Here is a 10,585-nt window from a genome sequence, read left to right as displayed (position 1 = left end):
TGGCGACAGAGTGCCTTCTCCAGCACTGACAGGGCCTGGGTCACATCACCCTGCAAATCGGCTGTGTGCCGTAATTCGAAGGAGAGCCGCATCTTGGAAACCTCACCTTCTCTCCTGCGGTTGAAGAGAATCAGCTGCGTGAGGGTAACTTTGGCCAGCATCGACCACTGCTTTTTGGAAGGGTGGGCGGACAACTCATCAATGTACTCTCGCTGACGGTCAAGGAGGTACAGGTTAAAGCACTTTACCTCATCAGTGAAGGGCAGAAGCAGTGGTGCATTCCATTTTATCTCTCGCAGGGTCTTCAGGGCAGCAGTGGAGATGAGCTCGCTCCACCTCGCCTCATAAATTTTCCGAAAGTTTCGGGCACGCTCCATCAGTGCCTGACACTCCACCATAGTAGAAATCTTCTGCAAGCTGTGTCCCACCTTCAGAGCCAACGAGGGTATTTTATATGTATTGGTCCGGTCATCATAACCGACCAGGTTCCTCACAGCATGCACCACTTGCAGGAAATTCAGTGGTCAATTGAAATCTTCCATACACCGCAACGGAGTGACCTTCATCGCCTGCAGCAGAAGCCGCCCCACCTATCTGAGCTTCTGATGGATGTAATCATGCTTGCCGACATCAGACCGGTTGTAGAGGTGCTGGCCGAACTGCATAATACAGCGGTCCCCTTTGATCACCGGTACCACATCATCGTAATTCATTTCACTCAGCAACTTCCAGAGGCCGGTGCCAACATCCGTCGGGACGGGTGTGGCGTAAGTGAAGAGATCCTGGACCCTGATTCTTCCAGGTTTGGGGTTGTCACCATTTTTGCGGAGCGGGCACCTCTTCACATGTCGCCACAGGTGCTTCCTGGAGAATAGCCCTTGACATTGTACACAGTGCATGAAATCTTGGGGAGCCGTTGCTTCATCCGGCTGCTTGCACGGTAGAAGGACACCGCTGCCCTCATGGAGAACCCCGACATTATGGGCAAAGTTTCCCCGGGTGCAAATCAGGTCTAGCTGCACTGTCCTTTCCCTGGAGCGCTTCGGAAAGCTGAGTGCCCTTGCTACCTCATGCTCATTGTGGTGGACAGCTTGCACATGTCTTGCAATTTTTGAGAATGGCCTCTCGCACCACAGGCAGAAATTTTTCTTGTTACATGCTCTCGAACCATCTGCTTTTCGGGTAAGTACCTGGACCGACACAGCGCAGGCCAGCTGGTGACATGGGTCGGCCTCCACGGAGCAAGCCCCAGCCACTTCCAGCACCTGCCTCCCGTGAAAAGACGTCTCATCCCCTCCACTGTCATCCGAGCTGCTCAACTCTGACGAGTTGGGGAGATAGTCTTCGTCACTGCCGTCGGTTCCGTCCATTGCCTCGAGGGGACCGGCAGACCCAGGACTTCCCGGTCATCAAGTATACTATCCATATCTGTGCTGCATTGTAGTTGTGCGCAGTATATAGTAGGAGGACAGTGCAGAATTTTGCTGACCACCAGTATATATAATATATATATAGCAGTACGGTACAGTAGTCCATTGCTCTACCTCTGTGTCGTCAAGTATACTATCCATATCTGTGCTGCATTGTAGTTGTGCGCAGTATATAGTAGGAGGACAGTGCAGAATTTTGCTGACCACCAGTGTATATAATATATATATATAGCAGTACGGTACAGTAGTCCATTGCTCTACCTCTGTGTTGTCAAGTATACTATCCATATCTGTGCTGCATTGTAGTTGTGCGCAGTATATAGTAGGAGGACAGTGCAGAATTTTGCTGACCACCAGTATATATATATAGCAGTACGGTACAGTAGTCCATTGCTCTACCTCTGTGTCGTCAAGTATACTATCCATATCTGTGCTGCATTGTAGTTGTGCGCAGTATATAGTTGGAGGACAGTGCAGAATTTTGCTGACCACCAGTATATATATATATATATATATATATATATATAGCAGTACTGTACAGTAGGCCATTGCTATTGATATATTACTGGCATATAATTCCACACATTAAAAGATGGAGAACAAAAATGTGGATGGTAAAATAGGGAAAGATCAAGATCCACCTTCACCTCGTGCTGAAGCTGCTGCCACTAGTCATGGCCGAGACGATGAAATGCCATCACCGTCGTCTGCCAAGGCCGATGCCCAATGTCATAGTAGAGAGCATGTAAAATCCCCCCAAAAAAAGTTCAGTAAAATGACCCAAAAATCAAAACCAAAAGCGTCTGATGAGAAGCATAAACTTGCCAATATGCCATTTACGACATGGAGTGGCAAGGAACGGCTGAGGCCCTGTCCTATGTTCATGGCTAGTGGTTCAGCTTCACATGAGGATGGAAGCACTCATCCTTCCGCTAGAAAAATGAAAAGACTTAAGCTGGCAAAAGCACAGCAAAGCACTGTACGTTCTTCTAAAACACAAATCTCCAAGGAGAGTCCAATTGTGTCGGTTGCGATGCCTGACCTTCCCAACACTGGACGGGAAGAGGTGGCGCCTTCCACCATTTGCACGCCCCCTGCAAGTGCTGGAAGGAGCACCCGCAGTCCAGTTCCTGATAGTCAAATTGAAGATGTCACTGTTGAAGTTGAGGATATGGGTGTTGCTGGCGCTGAAGAGGAAATTGACAAGGAGAATTCTGATGGTGAGGTGGTTTGTTTAAGTCAGGTACCCGGGGAGACACCTGTTGTCCGTGGGACGAATATGGCCATTGCCATGCTTGGTCAAATTACAAAAAAAAATCACCTCTTCGGTGTGGAATTATTTTAACAGAAATGCGGCAACAGGTGTCAAGCCGTGTGTTGCCTTTGTCAAGCTGTAATAAGTAGGGGTAAGGACGTTAACCACCTAGGAACATCCTCCCTTATACGTCACCTGGAGCGCATTCATCAGAAGTCATTGACAAGTTCAAAAACTTTGGGTGACAGCAGAAGCAGTCCACTGACAACTAAATCCCTTCCTCTTGTACCCAAGCTCCTGCAAACCACACCACCAACTCCCTCAGTGTCAATTTCCTCCTTACACAGGAAAGCCAATAGTCCTGCAGGTCATGTCACTGGCAAGTCTGACGAGTCCTCTCCTAACTGGGATTCCTCCGATGGATCCTTGAGTGTAACGCCTACTGCTGCTGGCGCTGCTGTTGTTGCTGCTGGGAGTCGATCGTCATCCCAGAGGGGAAGTCGGAAGACCACTTGTACTACTTCCAGTAAGCAATTGACTGTCCAACAGTCCTTTGCGAGGAAGATGAAATATCACAGCAGTCATCCTGCTGCAAAGCGGATAACTCGGGTCTTGACAGCTGCGGTGGTGTTAAATGTGTGTCAGGTATCCACCGTTAATTGACAGGGAATTAGAGAATTGTTTGAGGTACTGTGTCCCCGGTTCCAAATACCATCTAGGTTCCATTTCTCTAGGCAGGCGATACCGAGAATGTACACAGACGTCAGAAAAAGACTCACCAGTGTCCTAAAAAATGCAGTTGTACCCAATGTCCACTTAACCACGGACATGTGGACAAGTGGAGCAGGGCAGACTCAGGACTATATGACTGTGACAGCCCACTGGGTAGATGTATTGCCTCCCGCAGCAAGAGCAGCAGCGGCGGCACCAGTAGCAGCATCTTGCAAACGCCAACTCGTTCCTAGGCAGGCTACGCTTTGTATCACCGCTTTTCATAAGAGGCACACAGCTGATAACCTCTTACAGAAACTGAGGAACATCATCGCAGAATGGCTTACCCCAATTGGACTCTCCTGGGGATTTGTGACATCGGACAACGCCACCAATATTGTGCGTGCATTACATGTGGGCAAATTCCAGCACGTCCCATGTTTTGCACATACATTGAATTTGGTGGTACAGAATTTTTTTTAAAAAGACAGGGGCGTGCAAGAGATGCTGTCGGTGTCCCGAAGAATTGCGGGCCACTTTCGGCATTCAGCCACCGCGTGCCGAAGACTGGAGCACCAGCAAACACTCCTGAACCTGCCCCGCCATCAGCTGAAGCAAGAGGTGGTAACGAGGTGGAATTCAACCCTCTATATGCTTTAGAGGATGGAGGAGCAGCAAAGGGCCATTCAAGCCTATACAGCTACCTACGATATAGGCAAAGGAGGGGGAATGCACCTGACTCAAGCGCAGTGGAGAATGATTTCAACGTTGTGCAAGGTTCTGCAACCCTTTGAACTTGCCACACGTGAAGTCAGTTCAGACACTGCCAGCCTGAGTCAGGTCATTCCCCTCATCAGGCTTTTGCAGAAGAAGCTGGAGAGATTGAAGGAGGAGCTAAAACGGAGCGATTCCGCTAGGCATGTGGGACTTGTGGATGGAGCCTTTAATTTGCTTAACCAGGATTCACGGGTGGTCAATCTGTTGAAATCAGAGCACTACATTTTGGCCACCGTGCTCGATCCTAGATTTAAAACCTACGTTGTATCTCTCTTTCTGGCAGACACAAGTCTGCAGAGGTGCAAAGACCTGCTGGTGAGACACTTGTCAAGTCAAGCGGAATGTGACCCGTCAACAGCTCCTCCTTCACATTCTCCCGCAACTGGGGCTGCGACGAAAAGGCTAAGAATTCCGAGCCCACCTGCTGGCGGTGATGCAGGGCAGTCTGGAGCGAGTGCTGACATCTGGTCCGGACTGAAGGACCTGCCAACGATTACTGACATGTCGTCTACTGTCACTGCATATGATTCTGTCACCATTGAAAGAATGGTGGAGGATTATATGAGTGACCGCATCCAAGTAGGCACGTCAGACAGTCCGTACGTATACTGGCAGGAAAAAGAGGCAATTTGGAGGCCCTTGCACAAACTGGCTTTATTTTACCTAAGTTGCCCCCACTCCAGTGTGTACTCCAAAAGAGTGTTTAGTGCAGCCGGTCACCTTGTCAGCAATCGGCGTACGAGGTTACTTCCAGAAAATGTGGAGAAGATGATGTTCATCAAAATGAATTATAATCAATTCCTCCGTGGAGACATTCACCAGCAATTGCCCCCAGAAAGCACACAGGGACCTGAGATGGTGGATTCCAGTGGGGACGAATTAATAATCTGTGAGGAGGGGGATATACACAGTGAAAGGGGTGAGGAATCAGATGATGAGGAGGAGGTGGACATCTTGCCTCTGTAGAGCCAGTTTGTGCAAGGAGAGATTGATTGCTTCTTTTTTGGTGGGGGCCCAAACCAACCAGTCATTTCAGCCACAGTTGTTTGGCAGACCCTGTCACTGAAATGATGAGTTTGTTAAAGTGTGCATGTCCTGTTTATACAACATAAGGGTCGGTGGGAGGGCCCAAGGACAATTCCATCTTGCACCTCTTTTTTTTTTTTTTATCTCTGCATCATGTGATGTTTGGTGCTAATTTTTTTGAGTGCCATCCTGTCTGACACTGCAGTGCCACTCCTAGATGGGCCAGGTGTTTGTGCCGGCCACTTGGGTCGCTTAGCTTAGCCATCCAGCGACCTTGGTGCACCTCTTTTTTTCTTTGCATCATGTGCTGTTTGGGAACAATTTTTTTAAGTGCCATCCTGTCTGACACTGCAGTGCCACTCCTAGATGGGCCAGGTGTTTGTGCCGGCCACTTGGGTCGCTTAGCTTAGCCATCCAGCGATCTTGGTGCACCTCTTTATTTCTTTGCATCATGTGCTGTTTGGGGACTATTTTTTTAAGTGCCATCCTGTCTGATACTGCAGTGCCACTCCTAGATGGGCCAGGTGTTTGTGCCGGCCACTTAGGTCGCTTAGCTTAGCCATCCAGCGACCTTGGTGCACCTCTTTTTTTCTTTGCATCATGTGCTGTTTGGGGACTATTTTTTTAAGTGCCATCCTGTCTGACACTGCAGTGCCACTCCTAGATGGGCCAGGTGTTTGTGCCGGCCACTTGGGTCGCTTAGCTTAGCCATCCAGCGACCTTGGTGCACCTCTTTTTTTCTTTGCATAATGTGCTGTTTGGGGACTATTTTTTTAAGTGCCATCCTGTCTGACACTGCAGTGCCACTCCTAGATGGGCCAGGTGTTTGTGCCTGCCACTTGGGTCGCTTAGCTTAGCCATCCAGCGACCTTGGTGCACCTCTTTTTTTCTTTGCATCATGTGCTGTTTGGGGACTATTTTTTTAAGTGCCATCCTGTCTGACACTGCAGTGCCACTCCTAGATGGGCCAGGTGTTTGTGCCGGCCACATGGGTCGTTTAGCTTAGTCATCCAGCGACCTCGGTGCAAATTTTAGGACTAAAAATAATATTGTGAGGTGTGAGGTGTTCAGAATAGACTGGAAATAAGTGGAAATTATGGTTATTGAGGTTAATAGTACTATGGGATCAAAATGACCCCCAAATTCTATGATTTAAGCTGTTTTTGAGGGTTTTTTAAAAAAAAAAAAACACCCGAATCCGACAAAAAATTTCAGGGAGGTTTTGCCAAAACGCGTCCGAATCCAAAACACAGCCGCGGAACCAAATCCAAAACCAAAACACAAAACCCGATAAATGTCCGGTGCACATCTCTAATTTTTATGTTTGTGATATGTAGATGTATGTACTGTTTATTAGTAAAATTATATTGAAACTTACTATTTGCACTCCTAAGTGATAAAACATTTTTACCTTTTTGCATTAACATATGAGTGCATCACTGCTGCTTCCACTTAAGCTGCTGTGATGCTCAATCCGTCCACATCTGAATTAAGCCCAGTAAACTCTGCAACATCTTTATACCTCACTAATGAAATACAGAATACCTTCAAAAATGAATACATCTCTGCAGTCTGGAGACCAAAAGGGGTGTGGTATCCTGTGATTGGGGTGTGGTTTGATTATATGGGCGGGGCATGCATATTAATTAGAATTTCTTTAGAGCACTTACTGCCCTACTTTAAGAGAAGCTTTAGAAGCTATTAGCCAAATAAAACTGACGGCATGAGTTTTGTCAGGCAGCGCTCCATTCATCACATTACTTTCTAGAGTGCAGATGTTCAAAAGCATTTCCACTCCTTGTTCATAATGGATTCCGCTGAAAATGAAACAAGACAGCCCCATCTCTTCTCCGGCAAATTAAGTTCAATCCAATAGAGAAGTTTTGAGATCTGTCTTTGACTTGGAAGTGATTTATGTCCGCATCTAAATACCAGTCGGCTCAATCTACCAAAACTAGCAAAAAGTTACAGTTCTGACAGCTGCTTAGGAGTAAGCCGATCCGGCGCGCTACACTACCTGGGAGCAACATATTGCAGGTATCGGTGTGATTAAAGTATACAATTCCTCTAACATAACTCTTGGAATTAACTCTTTCTTGCCAAGATTATTCTGGAGATCCCACAAATAGTTACAAATAAGGGGACTGATCCATCACTGCACCCACACAGTCAATGACAATTTTGGGGTTCAGTCCTTGGTAGAGGATCCCCTCTACTTTGGGATGCAATTAATATATCGCCAGTCGGGATCGGGTGTTCAGGATCCCAATGCTGGAATCCCGACAGGCGTTCAAATGCCGGTGGTCGGAATCCCGACCGCAGACCGTTATTCCCACTTGGGTGGTGGGTCCACGCCACCACCCGAGTGGGAATATAATCTGTGGTAAACGCAGCTCGCCACCGGGCCTGAATTGTGGCAGGGGATTGTCGGCATAATGACAGCCGGCATCCTGTCGGCCGGTCACCCGTGTGTATTCCCTTCTACTCAGATACTGGCCCCAAAATAGAAAACTCCAATAATAAAACCTTTGCATGTTACTAAAGCTGAGAGGAACACAGAATGTGACGGCAGATAAGAACCACTTGGCCCATCTAGTCAAAAACCTTATTTGATCCTTATTTCTTTGTAAGGATATCCTTATGTCTATCCCATGCATGTTTAAAATGCTCTACTGTCTTAGCCTCTACCACCTCTGATGGGAGGCTATTCCACTTGTCACAATTTTTACTGGAGAAAATACTTGTATAAGCGCTTAAGAATAGGAAAATGAATAATACATTCCTTATATATCCACAATGACGTTCCTTATTCCTCCGGCTTCAATATTGTGGTAGCAATTGATTCCACTCCAGTCCCAATGTATAAAAAACAAAAAGGAAAACACAAAATGTGTACACTTGTTTAAAGTCTATCCCAATGTATATAGCACACTGGACCCACGAAGAGAGAGTTTTTAAGAATCTGGAGTTCGTACCACGACTCACAATAGAGTATCGTACACAGTACACGTAGAAGTTTCTTTATCCTAGACCTCGTATACCAAAAGGATCCCAGACTCACAGTGGTATCTCCCAAAATATGTGTTGGATGATAGTCTCACATGGGACATCTACCCAACGTGTTTATGAAAGAATGCGTACCCAACTCACTTGAGAGAGGGGCGGAGACAAGCCTCAAAAGGTTTCTTTACTCTGGCCCAAAGGTGGCTCCACCAGTACTTCCTGCTTTTCAATCACTCCTTTTATTCTTCCCAAAGTACTTAGTTCTCATGAGTATGTGGAAAAAAGAATGACATACAATGTGTAGCATTGTTTTATGGCCGTATATCAATCAGCCCTCAAAGAATCCCAAAAGGAGACGAAGAAAGTGTATAAGGCGTACCCCAATTCACAGTACTGAACACCACCATGTGTGTAGGAAGGAGTGATTGAAAAGCAGGAAGTACTGGTGGAGCCACCTTTGGGCCAGAGTAAAGAAACCTTTTGAGGCTTGTCTCCGCCCCTCTCTCAAGTGAGTTGGGTACGCATTCTTTCATAAACACGTTGGGTAGATGTCCCATGTGAGACTATCATCCAACACATATTTTGGGAGATACCACTGTGAGTCTGGGATCCTTTTGGTATACGAGGTCTAGGATAAAGAAACTTCTACGTGTACTGTGTACGATACTCTATTGTGAGTCGTGGTACGAACTCCAGATTCTTAAAAACTCTCTCTTCGTGGGTCCAGTGTGCTATATACATTGGGATAGACTTTAAACAAGTGTACACATTTTGTGTTTTCCTTTTTGTTTTTTATACATTGGGACTGGAGTGGAATCAATTGCTACCACAATATTGAAGCCGGAGGAATAAGGAACGTCATTGTGGATATATAAGGAATGTATTATTCATTTTCCTATTCTTAAGCGCTTATACAAGTATTTTCTCCAGTAAAAATTGTTGCATTTGTTCTGTTTGGGTGTGGTGACACCCTCAAGGGGGATTATATACGTTAAAGCTGTCTTTTCCTTGCGCACATCTCTAAGATAACTTCCTTCTGTTTTTTGGTCTATTCCACTTGTCCACTACCCTTTCTGTGAAGTAATTTTTCCTCAAGTTTCCCCTGAACCTCCCCCCTCTAGTCTCAGTGCCTGCCAATCAGGCTGCGGCTTAGGTTATACTGTGTGCAGGAGCGGTACTTGGCGCGGGCAAGCAGTGCCTGCGTCCGGAGCAATGCAGCCTGTGGGCGCGGCCGCAGTCACCCTGCAGGTGTGCACCACCTACCCGCACCCCGCATCCAACTCCCCGGCTGCAGCAGGCGCCGTGAGCTGTGTGGGCGCCCGCTGCAGCCGGCGTCACTATCAGACGCTAGAGGTCACAATTGACCTCTAGTGTCTGTGCGGCGCTGCTATGGGAGAGACGTCACGACGTCTCTCCCATAGAGAGGAGCAGGTGGCCAGAAACGGAGCAGCAGCGGTCAGGAGCAGGAGTGGGGCTGGTAAGTATTGTTTTTTGTTTATTTTTTGTGTTTGTAAGTGGCTACTAGGGGGCACAGCAACAGGGGGCACAACTACAGGGGGCACAACTACTGGGGCAAATCTACTGGGGGCACAACTACTTGGGTAAAATCTACTGGGGGCACAGCTACTGGGGGCACAACTACAGGAGGCACAACTACTGGGGCAAATCTACTGGGGGCACAACTACTTGGGGCAAATCTACTGTGGGCACAGCTACTGGGGGCACAACTACAGGGGGCACAACTACTGGGGCAAATCTACTGGGGGCACAACTACTTGGGGCAAATCTACTGGGGGCACAGCTACTGGGAGCACAACTACAGGGGGCACAAATACTGGGGGCACAACTACTGGGGCAAATCTACTGGGGGCATAGCTACAGGGGGCAAGTCTACAGGGGGAAAATCTACTGGGGGCACAGCTACAGGGGGCACAACTACTGGGGGCATAACTACAGTGGGCATAACTGGCCAAACCCCTCCCCTATGAAGCCACTCCCCTATTTTTTGGGGGGCACACGCCTACGGCACGCACTAACTGTTACCTATGGGGGCGCCAATGGAAACTTTCGCCCTGGGCGCCCCAAGGTGTAGAAGCGGCCCTGACTGTGTGCATTCATGCAGGACGCATTCTGCACACACACAGTCCGCCCACTACCGGAGATGTACGCCAACCATATGACATATGGTTACTGTAGTTGTATGCTGTTGCTGTAATGGCACACCCCTCCCATACCTGGTACACACCTCTCTAAGCACAAGGGGTCTTAGAAGCCAGGGGCGGATTTAGGGATCAGGGCGCCTCTAGGCACAACAGTAATGGCAGCCCCTCTGCCCAATTCTATTCTTTTCATTGTCTGGCTATAAGCCATCATTTGATGATTG

General features: G+C 47.7%; 1 pseudogene; it reads left to right on the top strand.

Moving 5' to 3' along the window:
• Positions 1-497: 497 nt before the first annotated feature.
• LOC134949966 (transcription factor SPT20 homolog) overlaps positions 498-10,585 on the top strand; it is a 52,012-nt pseudogene continuing 41,924 nt past the window's right edge.

This window comes from Pseudophryne corroboree, chromosome 8, assembly GCF_028390025.1.
Source record: "Pseudophryne corroboree isolate aPseCor3 chromosome 8, aPseCor3.hap2, whole genome shotgun sequence".
Classification (NCBI taxonomy): domain Eukaryota; kingdom Metazoa; phylum Chordata; class Amphibia; order Anura; family Myobatrachidae; genus Pseudophryne; species Pseudophryne corroboree.
This window is presented reverse-complemented; position numbering and strand designations above follow the sequence as displayed.